The sequence below is a fragment of the Anser cygnoides genome, chromosome 15 (assembly GCF_040182565.1).
Source record: "Anser cygnoides isolate HZ-2024a breed goose chromosome 15, Taihu_goose_T2T_genome, whole genome shotgun sequence".
NCBI classification, from domain to species: Eukaryota; Metazoa; Chordata; class Aves; order Anseriformes; family Anatidae; genus Anser; species Anser cygnoides.
In genome coordinates, this window is record NC_089887.1 from 15,297,675 (window position 1) to 15,322,421 (window position 24,747).

A 24,747-nucleotide genomic window follows, 5' to 3' on the forward strand; every position below is an offset into this window, starting at 1 on the left:
TAAGAGGTGCCTGTCCTTGCTTTCCTGCTCTTTTCCCTACACATCTTATCTTTGGCCATTTATCATCTACAAAGACATTGTCGTATGACTCATAAGGTCATCTCTCTGCTTTACAAATTTGAACTAAATCTTCACTTGTCTTTGTCAAATCTCTTCATGGATATCTAACTGTTGCTTCAAGAGCAAAGCAGAACTTTATTTTTTCCTATTGCGCATCAGCTTCCAGACCCTCCTTTTTAGACCTTTCGAAAATGTATTGTCTTAAACTCCTATGAAAACTTCAGGATCTTTTCTGAATAACATTTTTAAGATCTAGCACTTCATATTCATTCAAAGAACTTAAACTTCCACCCCACCTTTCACCACACCATTTGTATAATAAGATTTTTCTCCCACTTTGGCTGTTTTTCTCTACTCACAACCTTTTAGACTGCTGCTGCAAAAGGAATTTTGTTAAGATATTACTTAGATCATTTCAGCCATCTTTTTATATCTTCCTTTTCTGTCCCATCAGACTGACCTACCTCTTCCCACATCTCATGAGCATGTGTCAGTTTTCTACCTTCAAAGGGACTTCTTTTTTTTCCCCCTCACATTATCAGATATATGGTTCTGGCTTTTTCTTTCTTGCTGCCCCTTCCATTTGCTGAGCTGTTCCCTTCCCAACTCCCCCATCTGTCTTGTGGCTACTAAAACTTGACAAACTAGTCAATCTATGTTAGTCAATGATGCTCTACTTATTCTTTGTAATCCCTTCTTCCAAATGTCTTCAGAATTAAATTCTTTAAACAATAATCATATTTTTATTTTGGACTTTTCAGCATGTATCAAAAGGGGTCTTCAACACAAGGCTAGATATCTTTGGCATTACAGTCATGCTAATAAGGAAACATCAATAAAAACAAAATATCTGAATGATATAATAGGAAAAATACATTTAAAAATTAAACTGAAATTTAACTTATGAATATCTTAGTCAGTATTAACTCAGTGTTTGTGTAGGTTGTAAATTAAAACACTCTGTATTCCTTGAAAAAAGTGATATAACATATCTGTAAATTAATGGTGGAAAATTGTTATATAGCTAAAGAGATGCTTAATAAGAATCTTTCCTTACCTATAGAAAAAGTGCATTAATTGGTACTTCATCATGTATTTCTCTTTACTCCATCATCACTTACATTTACACCTTGTCTGTCTTCCCTTTTAATTTCCTACTCTTAAACTGTTGAAATGAATTAGGCTCTCCTCCCCACAGCTGAAAATGAGAAAGTGATTAGTTCACTTGCAATGCAGAGATTTTTGAGAAGATTTGGGGAAAAAAGTGGAAAGATACTCTAAAAGCTTTAAATGTTATAGTCAGGATCATTTGTATCAGTTTGTTATCATGCTGACTCTTATCCTTTTTGTAATGTATTGTTTTGTCAGTTTCTAAATTATTGTTTTTAATCAATCACACCTTGTAGCCCTACAAACAATTGAAAGGTACAAGAGAAAAAAAATAGTTCTTAATCATTATTAGTTCTTTGTTCAAAAGAAATTTGGTTTAACTTTTGATCCATATACTTTAGAAAACATAAAATCTATTTGTTTGAATTTAAGCCTCATCAGTGCTTTGTCTGGTAATTAGGCAAACAGGCTGACAGCATTATCGGATAATGTTTCCCACAAAAGAATGTAAAACCATCTCTCCTAGGACGATATAATGGAAAGAGATCGCTAATACCCAAATTATACTTAGAGAGATCTTGGTGTGCTCGCATGAGAGAGCTTAAAATAAAGTCTTATTTTTGAAAACAAATGACAAGATATATTTTAACTGTGATATCTGCCTACAAAACACATAATTTCAGTAAATTAAATGCAGTCATATTTCAGTGTTCCACAACTGAGACACAAGTCTTAGCATTTACGGATACAAATACTGAATTTAACTTTAACGGCCAGTGTTAACTGTTAGCACGTAGTGCTGGACTCAATAGACAACATTCAGGTGAGGATGACTAACTCAGAGTATTAAAGCTTCAAAATTTGAAGCCAGTAAGTAATACAAATGACCTGTAGTTTATTCTCCTGAGCCTGTCAAATGGATAGCATTTAACACTTTATTAAGGGGCAGAGAGAATTAGGACACTACTTACATGTACATACAGAAGCTGTAAGCAAGGACACGGAAGGCAATCTCATAAAAAACATGTGCTTCCAAACCTGCATTTTACCAAGGCTAACAACAACTCATTTAATCATTTATTGTCTTTATTTTCCCATCAGTTATCATCTACGGGTGCTTAATATACGTTATCTGATAAACTATACCACAATGGATATATTAAAAGGAAACAGATTTTTTCCTGTTGTCACTTCTTAGAAAAGGTTAGTTTATATCTTATGCAAGGGCAGTAACTGGAGTCAGAGCACAGGTCTGTGGTCTGTGTCACTGACTGGAGCAAGTGCAGGTGAGCAAGGGGGCAATGGCTAGAGAAGATCAAGCCAGATGTGAGTAGGTGAAGTGCCTGGGGAGCAAGGAGGAACAGGTCTCCTTCAGGTGCCATTGAAGGCAATGCCTTGTTTGTGGCAACCTGTGCGAACAGCCGTGTCAGTGTCCTCTGTATCTCTAGGATCCGTGCTCAGCTTTGCTACTGGTTGAACCTGCAAAGTGGAAAGCAGCAGCTGTGTCCCACAGCCCGGGCAGAGACCCCGGGCTCCAGGCTGGGCCCCAGTGGCTGGGCAGGAGCAGCCCTGGGCTGGAGTGGCTGAAGGAGCTGGGTACATTCCTATTACTTAACGTATGTACGTGTGTGTGTGTGTGTGTGTGTGCACGTGCACGCACCTGTGGGGAATGTATCTTCAGCTTTGCCATCTGTTGGTGCTGGGGTATGTGGTGTTGCAGCAGCTTTGCCTCATGGGCTGATGGGTCTGCTACGATGTATTTTCCTTGAACAGTTTTTATCAAGTTTTATTTTCAACTGCAGGTGGATAATCAAATATATATCTCTATCTATCTACCAAATATGTGCAAAACATACATATAATACATAATGCAATAGTTTTACATAATGTAAGAGTTTTATTCTCTTATGTCAAATATCTTCAAGAGCATCCCTTTTATTGGTACTATGCTTCTTACATGAGCTGCTAAGTACTTCATAACTTACAGAGCTAACAATACATCAAATTCATCTCCTTATGTGCAAACATGACCCGTTATTCTCACTTAAAAGAACAGAAACTATGAAACTATATGAGTACACAGAGTTCACGCCAGACTTATTATTGAGGGAAGGGGTTCTCCAACCGAATGGAACAGTGTCTAGCTGTGGATACACTTGGTTGAATTGTGTGCCACTGTAATTTTTCCTGGCTGACATGTCTATTCCAGAACGCAACCACAGAAAGCCATTTCTGCCTGATCTGTGGAAAAAGTCCTGTCAGCCAGGGCCTGATTCACCTGAAAGCTACCAGAATCACAAAGAAAATCATTCTGTTTGGGCAGTAGTGTAATCCAACAAAATGAAAAAGAGTTTGATTTTGTTGGTTTAATTTTTGCATGATGCTAAACCTATCCCTTCTTAATAAAAGCAATATCTGTGACTTGTCTGGGCTTAGGTATTTTGTTAGCCTTATTCAGGCTAGGACAGAAAGATTAAACAGTTTATGTTTGAATTTACATTTATGTATGAATTGATTGAGAGCAGCCATGCAGAGAAGAACTTGGGGTTACTGGTGGACAAAAAATTGGTCATAAGGCAAGCCGTGTGCACTGACAGCCCTGAAAGCCACCCGTACCCTGGGCTGCACCAGCAGCAGCGTGCCCAGCAGGGCAGGAGGGGATTCTGCCCCTCTGCTCCGCTCTCGTGAGACCCACCTGGAGCCTGCGTTCAGCTCTGGGCCCAGCACAAGAGGCAGGGACCTGTTGGAGCAGGTCCAGAGGAGGCCACGAGGACGGTCAGGGGGCTGGAGCTCCTCTGCTGTGAAGGGAGGCTGAGGGAGCTGGGGCTGTTCAGCCTGGACGAGAGAAGGCCTCAGGGAGACCTCTTGGCGGCCTTCCAGTATGTAAAAGGGTTTTATAAGAAAGACAGAGAAAGACGTTTTACCAGGGCCTGTAGTGACAGAACAAGTAGAAATGGTTTTAAACTAAAAGAGAGTAGACTGAATGTAAGAAGAAACTCTTCACTCTGAGGGTGGTGAGGCCCTGGCCCAGGCCAGGAGGAGCTGTGGGTGCCCCATCCCTGGCAGAGCCCAAGGCCAGGCTGGGTGGGGTTTGGGCAGCCTGGGCTGGGGGGCTGTCCCTGTAGTGCAGGAACCATGTGGGCTTTGAGGTCCCTTCCAACCCAAACCATTCTATGATTCTGCGTATAGTCCGCTGATTTCCAATAAAAGTGCTCTTCATTACATTTGAAAATTAAAAATAGCATGGAGAATCTCTCCCTGGTGCTAAGATTAGGTTTATGATAAAGGCTGGTTTGCTCTGAGTTCTTTCAGAACAATAAAACTCTTTTTGTTAAGAGCACTTAAACTTTGGGGGCAAATTGGAACCTGATAATGAGTTGATAGTTTCTGTTATTAACTGAAGTATATTAACAGCCTTAATTCCTCAGATTAAAAGAGCCACTGACAACTGCCTCCTGCTGCACACTTAGGCTTTAACAACATCTGTTTCGTACAATGTCTTTGGGAACATAAACTCATTTTATGACTAACAAAGGGAGGATTTTTAAAACATCATTCCTTTAATATATTTAATATATAAATTTTGCTAGTATCTGATAGTCATGAAAATATATTTTTAAAGGCATACTACCATTTTAATTTTTTTCTGTTATTGTGTACTAAGTTATTTTTCATATCTTAAGGTATAACAAAAAGAAATGCTTGAAAACAGAGTTAAAAGCCTGCAGGATATAACTTTATTGCATTAGGTCTGATTATAAACATAAAGGTAACTGATGCATTGTAATAGAATCTTCTTATGACCCAGGCTAAGACTGTAAAATGTAAAGCTTCATACTGTGCTCGTGGTGTTCAGTTAAAAGCAGAAAAAAACGGTGTTGCATTTTCAGTATCATCAGCAGAACTGCCATCCTTTCTCACAGGGTTTTCTAATCCATTCTGGCACCTGAGGCATTTGAACAGTTGGTGGGAAGAACTGACACTGTGACGAAGGGAGTCTCATTTCAGATTTACAGTCCAATCACTCACAAAATCTGCCAATTCATTTTATGGTACGTACTGTGAAAATTCATTATTTAATATGAGCCTAAAAAGTGTATTGGTGCAGTACACTAGCTTGATTTTGAATTAGAAGAGAACCAGTAACACAATATATGGACTCTTTAAGCTTGTAGTGAGGGTAGCCCAGCAAATAATACCTGAAATATCCTTTGTATTTTCAATCAAGCATAAAATTTGTTCAGCCAACAAGCTGTTCTATTTCAATATTTTTTCTATGTATTTTTATGTGACTATTATATATGTATAGCTCTATGTATGTATGTGTGCTAGCTGCTAAAGGCAGAAAATAAATTACTAGTCTTAAGTCAGAAAATGTTTCTATTTCAAATATTTTCAGCTCCAAGTGTTAGTTATTTCAAAAGTTTTCAGATATCGTTTACTTCTGAACTTCAAGACCTGATATAACTTCTTAAAACAAAACAAAAAAACAAAAACACAAAACCAAATGAACACATTTCAACTCACCATTTCTCAACTAATCATAACCACTCAAAACTAATTAACTCACAAAACGCACGTTTTTTACTTTATAATTGGATGACTTAGGGACGAAACTACGCTATAGGGACTATGGAACCCATAATCATGACTGTGCCACATGATACAGAAGCAAACTTGGAGCTACTACCTCCTCATTCTCCTTGGTGATACTGCTTGGTTATCTCATGCTCTACAAAAGGCAACTTCTCTGTCTTATAGACCTGTCACATGCTAAGACTGAGAAAATATTATATTACAATAATATTAATATAATATAATAATATTAATATAACATAATGATGTTATAATATAATAATATTACAATAACTTAGAAAAAATTAACTCACACTTAAAGAAAATATCAGGATGTCTCTAGGTATGTTTTCCATTTGTATCTGTCCCTGTTGACTTGTGCTGCAGAATCAAAAATGCAGTATGTCTGTTCCTCTAAAAAATGCAATAAAATGAGAAGGAGCTAGGCCATTCATCTTAGCTAGGAGTTAACAACAAGAGCAGTGGCTTTGAACAGTCACCAAATCCACACCTTGATTTGCTGCTGATCGTCACAATTTATTTATTTATTTATAATTACTTATTATTTATCCTACTAACAAAATCAAAACATGCAAAATAAACCTCAGACAGGCTTGTAAGTTCTCTTTTAAATGTGTTATACATTCTCTTTATTTTCCTACTTTTTATAGCAGCAGTTTGATATAATAAACCATAGTTTGTAAAAGCCATTAAGAGTAAGCTTGCTAGTAGCAATCCTATTAAGTTACCTCATCAAGTGATGTGCTGCAATGTTTTCATATCCACTTATTTTTAGCTTTTATGTTATAGCATTCATAAATGTCTCAAATTCCAAAAGTTTAAAAGTATTTTGTTGAAATTATGTGCAATGATTTCTTATTGGAGACTACAAGGACATAAACAATTCAAAAAATCAACTTACAAATCAATTACAAAAAGTATATTTGAAAAAATCAGTTAGTGCTAGCAATATTTTGACAATTAAAAGAAGGGTGGGAGTTCCTCTCTAATGCAAAGGAATAAGTTTACAGTCTGCTGTGAGATTCCTCTCAGAGTAGAGCGTAAGAATCATGAATTTCAAAAGACTTCAGTTAATGTGAACTAACATCCCTTTGTTTGCCTGAGACTATATTGCAACCCCATTGTGATAACCACTTTCATGGTCCCTCAGTACAGAGAAAGGTTAGTGGAATGCTTCTTGTTGGCAGTTGTAAGCCTCAGCTCAGCATACTTCATAATGTTCGTCACAGTTACTGCATGTTTCAAGGTTTCAAATAATCATAACTCCAACATGCTGAGAATAAATATTGGTCCAAAAGCTGAATGCAGCACAGGACAGTATGTATGGAACATATCAGACAACAACTTACTTTTTTCAAAATCATGTGGTTAGTAGTCATCAAAAAGCTACTCTCCCTCTTTCAGTATACTAAATCAGGATTCAAGCATACCGGACAAGCTATATTTCTATATATGCCTAATTCGCCAAGGCCCTTATTAGGGTGAGACCTATTAGAACAATTAAAAGCAGAAATAAGATTTGAAAAAGGGAAAGTAGAACTCCGGGTAGAAAATGACCAGTTAAGGAAAATTTTGAGCCTGGCTCTCACAAACATTCCTGTTGCCTTGGGGATACCCGAAGAAGTTCAGAACCAAGTATATCTGGGAGTGTGAGCCTCAGAAACCCCATTGTGGCAAACCCCTATACTTTGCTTTGAAGGTCGTTCAACAAGTCAGTAAGCTTCTGGGAATAGACTGGCAACTACATACCCCACATAACCCTCAATCGAGTGGTCAAATAGAGAAAATAAAACACCTAATTAAACTACAGATTGTAAAATTAGGACAGGAGGCTGGTTTGTCCTGGCCTCAATTATTGCCTTTAGCACATCTGAGAATTAGGACTGAGTCCAGGACCAAGGAGGGGTTGAGTTCTTTCAAAATATTGTACAGAATATATGGTACAGTCTGGAATATCAACTCAGACTGGCAGCGAGATATTGACAGATTGTATAATAAACCTGCAGAAACAGCTTCGGGAAGTCAAGAAGCTGGTCCTAGGAACTAGGGCCCAAGGTCTTGATGGGCCTGTGCACAATAATGAACCTGGGGATTATGTATATGATGTTAGATCTCTTTCAGATTCACCTTTGGAACCAAAATGCGAAGGCCCATTCCACGTGTTATTGACTACTTACACAGCAGTCAAGATTAAGGAACAGGAATCGTGGATACATCACACCAGAATAAAGACGGCATCTAGACCACGATCAGAGTCAGCACCTGCAGGACCATTGAAACTCTGGATTCAGCGAAAAGATGGACAATAATATGGGGTTTATTCAGCCTATGGTTAGGTTCCACCCTCTCATGGGAAACCAATTATTACTTTAAATTGACATCTATTTGGGTCAATTTGACCTGAGCCAAAGACTGCTGGGTCTGCATGGCCATGCCAAGGGGAGACCAAGAAATACCGCTCTACAGAGTTATGACCTCAGATTGGACTTTGATCAATAATGCCACAGGTGCCGATATGTGGAAGGCTGGGAACACATCTCAGTTACAGTGTAAAGAAGATGTGATAGATGAAGGAAAGGGACCCAGATTTACCCTCCAAGTTCTAAATGGAGGAATATTCCTAGAGGGATGTAAGAACAAGTCAATGGGAACCTGCAGTTTTGCTCCCCGCTTTGGAAGTTTTAATCTGATCAGTATAAATTGTACTATTATAAATCTGCAAGAAGAATCATCCATCCAAACAATAACCAAATTGGGGTTAAAGGATTTGGACGTAACCCTCAAAGGAATTTACCTTAATCATACAGTTCAGATGAAGAGTAAGGCCATGAGCACTGTACCCATATGCCTGGCCCCTACCAGATTTTGGTGGTTATGTGGGGACGGGTGGGCCCGGAAAATATTGGCCAGACTGTGGAAGAGAACATGTACACTTGGAAGTATAATTTCCCAGCATAAAATTATTATTCAGACTCAGGTACCACAGGGGATCCTACAGAATCCCTGGGTATGAGTTAGGCAAGGTAGAAAGGCCATTTCTACCCATTGGTAGAAAGACCTACCTCATTCCATAGTTTTGTCCAATGGTTTCTGCCTTGACTAGGGGTTAGTGAATTAGAAAAGGCAATTGTAAATATTTATGCCACATTGGAAATAGCATTAAATGCCACAGGAGATGCTATAAGAGCCCAACAAGAGGAGATTGAGAGTTTGAGAAAGTTTTCAGTTCAAAACAGAGTGGCTTTAGCCATCCTATTTGCCAAGGAAGGAGGAGTATGTACGGTAATCAACAGTAGCTATTGCTCATATATAGACCAAACCTGGAGGATTGAGACAGACATAAATGAAATATGGAAACAAACCAGAATTGTACACCAAATAAGGAGGAATGACACTTCTTGGGGATTTTCAGAACTTTGGGAAAAACTTACTTCTTGGCTACCTAATTTTACATGGCTAAAGCAACTCTTTATTGCAGTCATTATAATTGTCGTATTACCAGTTCTGGACTCCCCAGTATGAGAGACCTGGACATACTGAAGATAGTCTAGCATAGGGCCACAAAGATGATGAAGGTGCTGTGGCATCTCTCCTATTAGGAGAGGATAAGAGAGCTGGGCCTGTTCAGCCTGTAGAAGAAAAGGCTCGGGGGGATCTCATCAATGTCTATAAATACCTTAAGGCATGGTGCACAGAGGACAGAGGCAGGTCTTTTCAGTGGTTCTCAGTTCCAGGACAAGAAGCAACAGGCACAAATTCGACACAGGAGGATCTGTCTGAACATCAGGAAACACTTATTTCCTGTGAGGATGACTGAGCCCTGGCCCAGGTTGCCCACAGAGGCTGTGGAGTCTCCTCCTTGGAGATCTCCCAAGGCTGCCTGGACATGGGCCTTGGCCCCCTGCTGGGGCAGGGGGAGCAAATGGACCTGAGGTCCATTCCAACGTAAACCATTCTGTGATCCTGTGACCCTACGTCAAAGATAGCAACTGAAGAACATAGAAGGTTACAATAAGATTCATGTTCTGTTCCTTTTTCCATTTACAGTTAAATCTGTTAAAAATTATTTCTCCCTAGAATGAATACTGTCCTTTTACTTGGGGTGAGGCAACTTACTTTTTTTCTTTATATCTTTTTTAAAAATTATTTTAATCTTTTTAAGGCTTCTCTTCTCTTATATTCTTAGAGAATAATGGTTTAGTGATTACTACACTAGTCAAAAACTCTGGAGACTTGAGTTCCCTGTGCAGCCTTCAACAAGTCACTCATTTGCTGTACCTCATTTAATGAGAATGCAAATCAGAAGCAGAAAGGCTAATGAAGGTACGGAGCTGTTCTTATAAAAGGGAACATGGAACAGACAATAAACACTGCCTGAAAGAGAGGTGTGAGAAAGGAAATTTTTTCATCATATAGTGGCATGGAGGAAGTAGAAAGACAAAGACTGGTTCCCTCTTTCCTCCCTGTCATATTTTGTAGGATATGCTCTGCTCACCCTCATTATGCTTCTCTGAATTCTCTCCAGTTGGCCCACACCATTCCCAAACATTACACCAAAGTCTGGATGCTAATCTACCTGATAGCCTTATATTTGCTCAAGATATCTTGATCAAAGTGGATATTGTTGTTTTGTTGTTGTTGTTGTTTTCTCCACAATAAACACAGAACATTTAAAGAATTGTACAGAGAAATTTTTTTTGTTAATAAATTCCACAATTGCCAGCGTTAATTGGGGGTGGGGGGAAAGTGTGAGACAGCTTTGCTAACCTCATCAATAATATAGAATTTTCCAATTACATATTTTTATATTCCTCCTTTTTTTTTCTCCTTTTTTTCCTTTTTTTTTTTTTTTCCTGTAATAGTTTGAATTGATGACATTTCTGAAAGAGTACGACATCTATTCTGGATTACTGGCAATTGAGCAGGGTTAACTGAATCTTCAGAAACAGCTTGGTAATTGCTCTCATTTCACTGCATCCATCTTCAGCACTCAAGGAGAGTTGCCTGATGTTAGCCTTTACACTGTCTGAATCCAGTACTGATACCTGTAGCGAACCTGAGACGGGGTGACCACTGTACATCAATGAGCTGGTGATCCTCATATCTTTTGACCAGAGCAGGTGCAGGCCTGTGCTGTGCTGCACTTGTTGCACATCCAGCATGGCCTTCAGGCTGTGCTGTGCTGCACAGGTCCGCTGCAGCCAGGGGACAGACCCAGGCAGCTCAGAGCCATGGGCAGCTCCCACCCCATACCAGACAGAACACTGCCTGCCTGGCCTCGCTTTGTCTAGCAGTGCAGGAAGATATTCTCATATGAGCATCCTTTAAGAATAGTTACTTTCTTGTAAGGAAATGATATGATAGCTCGAATGACCAAAAAAAGAAGAACCTCTCTCCATGGACAGGATCTGTGCAAGTGTTGTGGAAAAATCCATCCAGAGGCCATCCAATGCCACATGAACATGGGGTTCCCAGCATCTGAAGGGATTTACTCAGTATCTATATTGTTCTTTTTATTCTGTCTTATTAAAACAGCTATTTTATTAAGCCATTTGTTGTCGGGCTTTTCTCATTGAGATCCAAAAGGAACCCTACATCATCTGTCGCTCACAGCCCCTCACAGAATAGGACCTAACCAGGCTCTAGATTAACACGTACCTCAAAGCTTCAGGGGATTTTACACACACTCATGTGTTGTTCTGTAGAACTGACACAAGTGTTTCTACTTCAACACTTTCTCATTGTGTTTATATTTAATTGGCCAGTGAGGTAATTATGTTCTCCAGAAAGAAATCAATTTTATTTCCTATACTTTCCTTACTTTCTCTTATTGCAGTCAGTGCAACACAGACAGCCAATGTTGTTTCTAATTCTTCCTATTCAGTTCTTCAGTTCTACAAAAAAGATATTTCTCCATCCAAATTGCAGTTTCTGTTTCCCATGTTACATGCCCCTTCAGTTACTTCTGTTTCTGTTGTCTATTTTTCCTTGTTATTGGAATAAGGAAACAATATTTTTCCCTTATTGGTTTCTGTATAGTATTAATGGCTTATCTCAAAAGGAAAAAAAATATAGTTATAAAGCAGTGCTCTATTCAAGCTTATCTTCTCACAAATATCACATAATTATTAGCAATGTATGTTATTGCTTTTAATAAGTATGTTCCTTTCTTTGTCCATCTCTAGTAAGCTTTGAAATGTTTTTAGTGTCCCTAGGCCAAGTAATCTACAACACAAGGATGCTGCAAAATTATTTTTTAACTCTAATGTTCTCACAAGGGTATACCTTACTATGTTTTATAAACCTACTTTATTACATGCATTTCATATAAAAACTATAAACCTAGTTTTACATCACTTCCAGCTTTTGACCATTCATCAGTTTTCCATGATAAAACCACAGTGAAATCAATATCCTTGTAAAGTTAAGCTGTCAAAAGTTACTAGACTATTTCCAAAGGCAATTCCAACTAGACAGACTACCAGATATTTTCAATATATTTTATAGAATATTGCATGATGATTTTAGTGGGAACAAAAGAAACAATACAACAGATAGTGTTTGGGGTTTTGACATTTTAAATAGCAAGCCCAATTGATTTTTACAAGATACCTGAGACTAAAATGCCAGTTCTGGCTCAAACATTAATCCACAGAATTTAAGAGCAATTGTGCTGTCAAACATCAAGAAAAGAAGACAGCCCTTAGCAACAAAGTCAATATAAATATGTTCACTACACGTATGGGTGTCCGCATTTATATACAGAGCTGTGCATGTTATATATATGCATATGTATAAGCTTATAAAAACATACGGATTTTACTACATTAATTTAGCACTTCAGCCAATTTACAGGTTTTATTCTTAAAGAAGACTGTCAATTATTATTAAAATTCTCCTTATATTTAGTTCAAAATTTTATTAAATCCATCTTTTATAACTTTAAATATCATAATGCCAGCTAAATCAGGGCAAAGATTATGTCTAGCCATTAATTTTACTTGTATCATTTCTCTTCCCTCAAAAAAAATGGCAATAAAAGGATCCCTCCTTAGAAATCAGACTAGCCACGGCCACACTCATCCCCATAATAGTACAATTTCCAATTCACGCCTCATTTTCATTAATGTTTCTAGCCATAAATTTTTAAGCATATGATACAGAATTTCTGAAGCGGCATAAAACTAACATGAAGAGGGAGTTCATTAGTATGTGACCCTAATTAGAAATTCCATATTAACTTCCCATTTCTACTTGTGCATATCCAATAGCAGAAGGCCTAATATGCTGTGTATCAGTCCTACGTTTGTTTTCATAGCTCTTTTCCCACCTTAGTCATTTTTAGTTTTTAAACAATTTTTGTGTTTTCCCTGCTATTGAATAAGTTAACAGACAAATGTATCAGAGTAGCACCTTTTGTGTCACAAATTATCCTGGAGAACTGTAAGAAGTTACTAGCCCAATGCTTTATTAATGATACCAGATCATAAAAAGAAAGGGGAAATTGCTGACTCCAACTCTTTTCTAATGTTGGGTGATAAAAATGCTACTTCAGGATTCAGAAGGTTAAGTTCTAATGTGTATTTTGAATAGAGTATGCTGAAATAATTGCCTCATAAAGCAATGCATTGACCAGCCTACTAATGGCTGTATAGTGCAAAACTCAGCAAAGAGTGCCAAGCTTACTGGAAAAAATGCTGTGGCACTACTTTTGTAGCTTTCCATATTAAGTCAACCTTTTTTTTTCAATTTTTTTTTTTTGGTAAACTAGTACCAAAAGAATACACCGCAGCTGCACCACTTCTGCCTCCCTTTGACCATGTTATTAGCAAGTTACTAAAACAAAATCAAACAAGCAAAAGGCGACACAAGGCAATTTGAAAACAGTAAGAAAGTACAAACACATTTCACTTGCATGAACCTTATTACTAATTTAATCTACTTTTTCCTAGTTTCAATTCAGTTTAATATTTGGCCAGTAACTGAACTGAAACCAAAGCACTAATTACATTTTAGGATATGAACTGATTTCTAGCTCAAAACATTTTCATTAAGAATATGTTTGACAGAGAAACACCTCCTTTCTACCAGTGCACACTGCAGGCCTCATTTAAGCATTTAAGTTTTGCTTGAAGCCTTTGCCAAGTATTAAGGTACCCCAAAGCAATCTAACAAGCAAAAAGATGTCAATATACATGTGGAGTTATACAGAATCACAGAATCATCTAGGTTGGAAGAGACCTCCAAGATCACCGAGTCCAACCTCTGACCTAAAACTAACAAGTCCTCCACTAAACCATATCACTAAGCTCTACATCTAAACGTCTTTTAAAGACCTCCAGGGATGGGGACTCAACCACTTCCCCAGGCAGCCCATTCCAATGCCTAACAACCCTTTCAGTAAAGAAGTTCTTCCTAATATCCAACCTGGCGCAACTTTAGCCCATTCCCCCTCGTCCTGTCACCAGGCACGTAGGAGAACAGACCAACCCCCACCTCGCAACAGCCTCCTTTAAGGTAACTGTAGAGAGCGATAAGGTCGCCCCTGAGCCTCCTCTTCTCCAGGCTGAACAAGCCCAGCTCCCTCAGCCGCTCCTCGTAAGACTTGTTCTCCAGACCCCTCACCAACTTCGTTGCCCTTCTCTGGACTCGCTTGAGCACCTCAACATCCTTCTTGTAGTGAGGGGCCATACAATACACTACAAAATATGCCCAGAACTGAGAAAAAAAAAAAAAAAAAGTGGGGCCACAATGACACCAGCACTAGTCTGGGTTTAAAGCAGGGCAAGGAGGCCATATACCCCTTGGCCCTAACCAGAACGACATGTACCAGTTCCCATATCTCTCCCCAGCTGTTTGGTGCTGCTTCCAGATTTGGCCTCAGCTCTGCCCGCCCTTCACTTTACCTCACAAAAGAGCTCAGGGAAGTAAGTAAGAGCTGGGGAGAGCAGCACAGACACATAGCACTAGCATCTCCAGCTGTACCAGATCACCAACAGACAGCATGTTACCTTGGCTACCTGACTTGGAAACTGTGTTTATCGACTTGGGTGGATGGACAGCAGAGGGAGATGGCAGCAAAAGCATATCAGAGTGCAGGAGAAATAAAAGAATGCAGACAAGTAGAAGATAATATTAGAGAGTTAACAGTTGCAGTAAACATCAGTTTAGAGATCTGATAAGATAAGGTTGCCCTTATCCTTTATATTCTTTATTTAGTTTGAATGAATACAAACAAGTTACACATCCGTTTGCATCTATATTCCCAGAATAGAAAATGTCTTTGTCCAACAACAATTTTATCATCAGTGAAGCTCCAAGAACACAGCTGTCATGATTTTAGCTCCAAACTTTCCTGCAGTCTTTCCATATGGCTAGGGCTTGAGAATGAATTGGTTTCAGTCACTGACTTAGAGCACTACATGCCTTTCATGAGAATCAGCATATGTTCGACACATACCACAGCTTCACAAACATCCAGCTCACTTCCCAATCACATATAGAGGACTGACTGACATCTATCAAGCTTTACATAGTTCACATCTTTGCTTTCAGAGAGGCCAGCTGCCACTCACATGTGAAAAGGACTGTAAATACCACATTAGGCACCCAAACTGACAAACCTTACATTTTAATTAAAAAAAAAAAAAAACAAAAAAACACAATGCAATGTTAGGAAAAGTTCTCAGTGTCAGAATTTACTACCCCGCAAAAGTCTAATAAAACCAAAATTATGGTTTTTAGATTGATTAAAAGCCATAATCAATACATTTTTATACTTCTCCTTGAACTGCACAGGTAGAGTCTAAAAGTACATACAAAAGTTTTGGATTGGTTTGTTGTTAGGTGGATATTTTCATGCATTTGAATCCAGTGATTTAGTAATACTTCTAATTTGACAAATGCCTGATGAAAACTTAATATTACCAACTTGGATGCTAAAAGTTCCTTTGCTTTCAAAGTCATTATTATTAACGTTCAGATGCAATCTTGTACAATTATTTCTGACATTTCTACTCTAAATACCTAAGATATATTAATAAAATATAAAAAATGTATTCTGCTTCAGAATATATATATTTTGGGGTGGTTTTCTCCTGTCTCTTATGCTCTGTAAAAATGCCAATATTACGTACCAATCTCCATACCGTAGAAAATAGCAAGATATTTATAATGTCCGAGTATAGACTTGTGCAGGCTACGTATTAGACAAAAAAAAAAAAATTGAAAGTGTGATAAAGACTTCCATTGAATAATAATATGCACAAGTGTGCAGTGATACAGTGTACAGTGTATCCTACAGTTAAATTATTATAATTTTTAAATTCTTGGCTTTGTCTTGTCTTTTGTCTTTAAATTATTGTATATATTTTTTTTAATTCTTCGTTTTGTCTTGATTGACAAGTGTGATTTTAGAAAACTAATAATTTATGAAAAAACAGTGACATCTCTCTACATTATAAAAACTAATGGATCAGAACACTGATTACTGGAAGAATACATGAGCTTTTGAGATCTTAAGATATCATAAACTAAACATCATACACTGTGGATATGAGACATATTACCAGAACCATTTGATTGATTTATTGCTAGTTTTGTAATCAGTCTTTTCAACCTTTTTTTCAGTCCATTATCACTTGTGTGCAATATTAAAAGCCCTTTGAGTACAATGTTTATCAGTAATTTCATCTATTCTTAAAAGTTATTACAATTAAAGATTCAGCTTTATTTTTAAAGGTATCCCTTTTGTTCCTTCTAATAAATACAGTCAGAACAAAAGCAAAACAGAAAAAGCAAGGTTTTTGAGCTCCACAGAGAAATACCATTTGCAAACACAATTCCATTAGGAGGTTCTTTCACTTCTTGAAACATTCCTTTCTGAGCTAACACTAGATTTATCATCTTGTTTCCTGTGAATCTACAAAAATAGAAAGAAAAAGTCCATACCGTAACACAAGAAAGATTCATTGTCATTTAATGAAATAGAAAACATTTGCCAGAGAATACTGCAGAAGACATTGCCCTGATTACCATTAAATAATAGTGTTTTATCTAACTGAAATATTAGTACCTTTGGCCATTTTAGAAATGTTAAGTGTTAAAAGTTTCCTCTCTTTTAAACACAGAACAGAGAGAGTTATGATTTAAAATACAGCTTTACTGAAATTACCAAAGTTGCATCTTCAATGAATGCATGATTACCGTATAAAGAGTTTATGCTGACAAATACAGTGAAACAGCATCAAAATATGTTTTAAAAAATCCCTCTAAATGTATAAAAGGGATAATAATGTGGTTCAGTATTGAAAAGGAATAAGATTCTACCAGGACAGAGTGATGAAATCATCATAAAAATGGGAAATATATTCTAGGTTTTTTTGTGACCATTTTCTGCGTCAGTCAACTCCCAGCAGCATGTCTGCTTTCAGAAACAGTGAAGGAGACACGGTTATGATCATATGCTTGATTCACCTAGTTTTTGCTACCATTGTCACATTTTACTACAAGCCAATAAAATGAATTGATGCTTATGATTCATGTGGGAACTGGGAAAGAACAATTTCATCTCTTGTACATATGAAGAGCAGAAGAGGACAAATATGTCCCACACCCTCCAGGACAGCCAGTCTCTTCTTCTCCAGGGTGCTGAAGCACCGTGTATTTGAATAAAGCACTTAACTCACTTCCAGCATGCTCTTTGTGAATGATCGCAAGAAGCATTACATGGTTTTAGGATCCCTCCTCTAGGATGTTCTGGATTCTGGCCTAAGGGTCTAAATGCCTGGTTCTAATAACTGCATTCATGTTTTGGTGAAAATATATATATATATATATTATGGGATGCAGCTGTAGTTTTAGCTAATGCACCAATGAACTTTAAATGAGATTCCTCAGGCTCCAATATAAGAGATTAACTCAGGTTTTTAGATTCTGTTAATACACTACAGAGGAGTGAAATTTATAAATGCTAGTGCAAACGACACTTGACAATGCATGCACACAAAATGCAAGTTCTGATTGATTGATTGATTGATTCACACAGTGGAATCAGCAGAACAGCGGCCAACCACAATGTCATGCAACTGTGATACCAGATTGCCGTGCTCTATCTTTATATTCTCCAACATCCTGCATTACTGGATTTGGTTGTGCTTTTTAACCTTGGAATTCTAGGACTGAATTGTATGTGTAGCTCCTATAAAACCTATGTGGATGACTACGCAGCTGGCCTTCCCAGTTTGCTGTTTTATATGAAAATTAACAGGCATTTAAAATTCCTTAGTCATTTCAAGGGTAAAAATTGAAATTTATTTTCAGCATTTCTATTCCTCCCCTGCCCCCCTCCCCCATACTTACTTTTTTTTTTTCCACTGAGAAACGGTAAAAAAAGAACTATTAGTTATTATAAGAAGTAGTCAAAATCCTGTCAAAAGACAATTTTGATTGATTGCTATTTGAATAAAAATGAGACAGGCATTGTACTTATATGACAAGTATAGATGTGATATTAAATGGTATTAGGGAGCCTCAGATTTTTTTTTTCTTTTAATTATCTCTGTTTGGATCAAGTATATTAAAATGAGATAAGCCAAAGTTAGCTCAGATTCATATAACTTAGCAACACTGTGACCCACATGAAATTTATTTTCTAAGATTTGGCTGACTTAGCCAAGGCTAAGGCACACATCTTAATATAATAGGCCAGAATATAAATCAAGGTTTATTTTTAATTCTTCTCTAGCTATTCTGAGTACCTTCAGAAACTTTCTTAGATTTAGTTATTCAAAACCATGTTTTCATTGAACTCTGCTTCTAATTTCTAAAAAACAGGGAAAGGATAAGCATGGGAAACTATGGATCTACGGAAGGGTTATGAGTCGGAAATTAGATTTGCCTTTATTTATAGTGCATGTCATCTGCATGTTGACCTAGCACTATCTTTATGCACCTACATTTGAATATTTAAGTACATTCTTCTGAGCAGAGCTTAAAAAAAAAAGAATCACAGAGCAAAGCTTTAGAGCAGAGTTCAAAAATTCCCAGTGAATTCCTGATATCCAGGCTGAACTTATCTTGTTCCAACTGGCATCTCTCGTCCTCTTGCTTCATACCTCACTGGAGAGCCTTGCTCTGTCTGCTTCATCTCCTTGTAGGTATGTGGGAGATGCTCTTCGATCCCCCCAAAGCTTTCTAATTTCTAAGCTGAAGAATCTCTGTTCCCTCACAGGGTATCTGCTCCTGCCCTGTCCATCTTGAGGGCCCTTTGCTGATCTTGGTCCAGCTATCAACTTATTTGTACTTCTGCTGAGTTCAAAACTATATACAGTATTCTACCTGAGGGATAATGAGTGTTGTGTGGAGATTCATTTCAAGTCACTGCAACTTGAGGGAAAAGTTACGGTCTCTTTTCTGTAAAAGAATTAAACCTTATTGACTCAACTTCAACAAAGAACGTCACCTGTTAAGATGATCTGAACATTCCTAACTCCCAGTCTTGCAAACCAACCATGGTTCTAATCTGACATAAAGCTGGAATATTCTTTTTATGACTGTTGTTTTTTTTTTTGCCAAGTTATTTTTAGCTAAAGAAATCACTCAACTGGAGGCTATATTTAGGAAAAGCTCATAATTATAAAAACAGGACACAGACATGAATCTGCGCTGCCATTAAGCTGATGGTTTAAAATATCTATGTGATATTTTGACAACTTTTTTCTGGTTGGCTATTTTTTCTTAGTCTTCTCCTCTCCTCTTTTATATTTTAGTTTGTTTTAACATACATCTTTCTCTATTGGTTTCTCACTAGCCCTGATAGCTCCAACTAGTTCATAAATTCCATTGCTGCCTGCTGCCATGTGATGTGGTCATGCAGAAAATATTTCATAGGAAAAAGTGTTAGCTAGCTACAGGCAGTATTGTCGATCATTACTTGGAACTGCAACTACTGGTATGTGACTATGTATTCATTTCATGCACTATAACACCTAATGTACATGACAAAATGTTGAATATGAAGTTAATTCACAAACTAGAGTAGCTGGTCTTGCTGAAGCTGTATAAAAAATACATACTACTATTCCTTCTCCTTTTCCAGTGCTTTCTAGCAATTTGAAAATGGCTCAATTTCAACATCACTTAATTTCAACATTTATTTTAGCTTGAAATACTTCATTAAAGTTTGGAAAATACTTTGATGTCCTTTTTTTGGGGAGCTGCCATGCAATTTTACTATTGTCTCTTTATGCTCCAGCAGCTGCAGAAATTCATGATGGCAAAACCTGCACTTAGCTAAATTGTACATAGCAAATTTTTCAAAATATTATTAGGTGATTTAATTGACACTATTCAGAGCCAAACAACAACAACAAAATACAAATAATATCTTTAAATTATTTGTCATTTTTAAGGAAGTGTATATGAAGGTTTGTTGTTCAACATATGCTTTGATTGCTAGATTTCTGGCCATTACCTAAACCTGCTTCTACTTAGGATGATATCTTTTAGGATTTCAGAAAAAAAGTGAGTGAAATGAGAGAAATATTTAAAAGTGATCAACTAGAATATATTCCCTGATATTCTTGTGTCAAAGTTACTTCAGGGAAGACAATGACTATCTGTCAACTGAGGCAGAAAAAGGCAACCTTTATGCCAAAGGCAGATACTTACATGTTAATTTGGTCAATACTTACATTGTATGCTAATTTAGTCTAATATGCATATTGTATGCACTGCACTGGAAAAAAAATTCATCCGCTGTTAACTATTATATACAAATACAGAGTTCATTGGATCACGTGAACAGAATAAAGGACAAAACAATTAAAATGTTAGTATCAACCACTAAAAACAACACTAAATCAGTCTTGATGTCAGTCAGTAGCTACCTGTTTCTCCCAGAAACTACCTGTATTTCCCTAGATTTATAGATGACTATAACCCTCCTATAAACAATCAAATCAGAATTTCTTTAATTACATTAAGATTGCCTGCTAGTTCCATGTGAAAATAAATGGTTTTCTAAAATATCTGTTGTGTTAATGTGAAAATATATTTTAAGGAGGTAGGAGATCCTGCATCCAAATAGGACGTGAATATCAAGTGTATGATACAAAAATGAGATAATTCTGGAAAATGAGGAAGACAAAAAATACACTGTTAAATATAACATGCATATTATTTTAAACATCAGAAACTAACCGGATAAAAGCTAACAGCTATATGAGGCAAGTTATGCATTTGCACAGCAAATTACTATTCTAAGAATTTGAACACACTCACAAAAACAACAAAGTTAACAACTTAGTTGAAAGTGAAGAATACAGTGTAGAGAACACGGAAAAATTATCTATGTCACACACACACACTATATATATATATATATATATGTATCTTTGAAATGTCCTTACTCCAAATCAGAATAGGTTAGCTTTCTCTTAGACAACTGTGGAATGAGACCAAGGAGGACTAATATACTACTAGAGGAAATAAATTACATTGTTTTTTTCTACTATGGTTTGAAGAAGAGGTGTTTCCCGTGAGTAGTGAAGATACACAACAAAGACCACGAACAACCATCTTCAGATCAAGGTATGGTCCCATTGTTCCCAGAGCATAGCCTTGTTTTAGAAGACGATTAGAGAGAATTAAACCAAGTATTAATGAAGTATCAATTCAGCCAGGCTCTGTTCAGCCACAGGAATACCTAGATTATTGCTTCTTCATTCCATATAAATGCCCATAGTACACTGAGAAACAAAGACAGGATTAAAAATAAACAAAAAATACTCCAAATAAATTAATGTAATCTGTTGAACTCCCTATTTAGAGGAAGAATATTACTAACTGACAACTGTTTAGCTTAGATGATATGCACTATGGATATAATGGGTGAAATTATATTTAAAAATTCGTACACCTAAACTTTCAAATTCTACAAGTAAATAACATGAATTTCTCTTTGCTATTTGCAGCATTTATGTTACCTTCTATTATCGTTCAAATAATCCACTGATGCAATGCTTGCAGATAGTGAATTTTGAGGTGAGCTAGAAGAATCATGCTTGTAATTCTTTTAGAACTTTTCTGTTTAGTCTTATCATAACACTGCAAACAGCATGGAGCAGAACACTCAAGGATACTTTTGTTGAAAGCAGATACAAAAATACAGTACTGATCATTTTTAAGATATTGCACACAGAATACCGCACTTATCTAAATTTTCATTATTATGTGTATATATATGGATACATTCAGATACAACGTCAGAGTCTAACTGCATATTTATATAGCAATATTATTATAATCTTGTATGCTCAATATGATACTAAGCATACACTACTAACATATAACACTGAACACACACCAGTAGTTCACAAGAAGTTTACATTTAAGTACGGATCTTACAGATTTGTCAACTATATCTTAAAGCAATTTAGAATCTATAAAGACTGTATTTATAAAAATCAAAATTGATATTTCCCTGTTCTTCTAAATCTGTTTCCTGGAAAGTTATTTTTCATACTTACCTTGCTATCTCACTTGCCATACAAAATATAAGTTTGAAATGTGTTACCACAGTTGGCTCCTATTCTATATCTCATCAATGAGAAGATAAAAGCAGAGCATTTCTGATTTCACACTACTTCTGCTTCTGCTAAAATAATTGCACATTAATTTAAAAAGACAACTTTTCTTAGGGTAGAAGCAAAAGAAGAGAAAGAATCACGAATTTTTCTATTGCCACTAATAACTGAAAAAAAAAAAAAAACCACCTTAAAATGGAACCCAGGACAAATAAGTTTAGCAACATATTAACAAATATTAATTACAGAAGGTTCTTCCTGCATAATTCCAAAAACAAACAAAAAACAGCAACAAAAAACCTATCGTAATCTAAGTCAATTTAGAGATACTAGAGATACTTATTACTGGCACGAATAGTGGATAAGAACTGTAATTAAAAATAAATTTAAAATATTCTAATAGGAATCACTAAAATAAGAGGATAAGGCATAGTTATATGACTATACATTTACATCATAATTCTATGTAAACTGTAAAATATGTAAACTTTAATCATGAAAAATCTAATTTTTACTGCCTCATTTCAGCAAGACTTTTGATTAAACACTGTATTTAGGAAGTGGAACTCACTGATAGCCAGTAAATTATTATACATATCAATATTTATATCTTACAACCTATCGCATGCCTTTCCTTAAATAATTCTTTGCTTATATTTTGTATATCCTGATTTCTGGGAACATACTATTTTAGTTTTATTTTTCAAATTGCTAAACAAAGCTTCAGGTGTGGAGCGTCTTCATTTCATGTAGAAAACACGGGTAGCAATTTGTTCGAACGATTTAGCTGGACAAAATGACACATGCTATTCCGTTGTGCAGATTCTTACTTATTGAAGTGTTCACACACAAAGACTGGGTGAAGAGAGGAGGGAGAGAATAACTACCAAACTTTCCATGAAAAGTTTATGTTGAGATTTTTCAGCTAAATCCAGGGGGATATTTACTACACAAAAGCAAGTAGATATGCAATCAATACTCCTGTACACTGCCTCCTTGTGATAAATTATTAATAACTGAGGGAGAGATCGTCTTCTTAAATGTAAATGACTTTAATGATAAAGATGAGGTTGAAACATTGATCATTCGTGCTCCACTTTCAATCTGAACCACCTGAAACACACTGACGTCTCTGCTAAGCCTCCAGGGCAAAGGATATTCTGCTGCCTGCAGTGATGTTACCTACGTCTTTCAATCAACCAAAAGTACTTCTGGGACAAAACAAAAGCCCTTCACAGAGTCTACAGATAAGCATCTCATTTATTTATATTAGAGCAGACCAAAAAAAGTATATACATACATCACCACCTAGAAAGATTTACCAATTTCTTTACCATAACATGTATGGCTTTAAGGAGAGTTTTGAAGACAAAAGAAAGAGAAAAGGAAACAAATGAAAAATTCTCCATGATAATGGTTAGCAAAACTCCTTTTCTGCAGAAAGAAAAGGCCATACCTTGATACATACATACGAGTAATGGAGTTTGATTATAGTCTTCTGTATCTCCTCCTGTTCATGACTCCAAATACCTCACTAGCATACTGTGGTGGGTTAACCTTGGCCAGCAGACAAACACCCACCCAGTCGCTCACTCCCCTCCTCAATGAGACTAGGGGAGAAAATAAGATGGAAAAGCTCATGGGTTGAGACGAAGGCAGGGAGATCATTTACAAATTACAGTTACAGGCAAACCAAACTCAACCTGGGGGAAATTTACTGCCAACTAAAATAGATTTGGGTAGAAAGAAATAAAAATTAAATTAAAGCAACACCTGCTCCTTCCTCCCCCCATCTTTCTGCAGGTTCAGCTTCACTCCTGTATTTCTAACTCCTCTACCTGAGCAGCACAGTGGGGGAGAATGGGGGCTGTGGTCAGTCCACAGCAGCTCCCCTCTGCTGCCCCTTCCTCCTCCCACCTTGCCTCACTCCAGCACAGGCCCTTCCCAGGGGCTGCAGTCCTTCAGGAAGATATTTGCTCCAGCATGGGCTCTCCAGAGCTGTATCTCCTCCAGGAAGCATCTCCATGGGCTGCAGGGGAATCTCTGCTTCATTGCCTGGAGCCCCTCCTCGCATTCCTTCTGTGACCCAGGTGCTCCCAGGGCTGCTGCTCCCACTCTTGTCCCTCATTCCTCGCTGCTGTGCAGTAACAGATGGCAGACTAAGAAGGAGGGTACAACATCCGTTTATTCCAGCAGTGAGGTAAGAGCATGGCTTTTATGGTCACAGATCAGATCTAGCACTAAACAGTTACCTTTTGTAGCAGAAAGGATTCTTCTGCCAATTTACAGTCACGTCCCAACAGCAAAGCTTTGATCTGATCATTGTTTCATTGCATCATTAATATGTCCAAAAGAAAGATTAAGCCTTTGAAGTGTTTAATCTGCTCTATCAGTA

The 24,747-nt window shown here is 37.1% G+C and overlaps 1 protein-coding gene across 36 annotated transcripts in view; it reads right to left on the reverse strand.

Moving 5' to 3' along the window:
• RBFOX1 (RNA binding fox-1 homolog 1) overlaps window positions 1–24,747 on the reverse strand; it is a 1,146,084-nt gene that overhangs the window by 447,257 nt on the left and 674,080 nt on the right. The gene's annotated exons all lie outside the window — the stretch shown is intronic.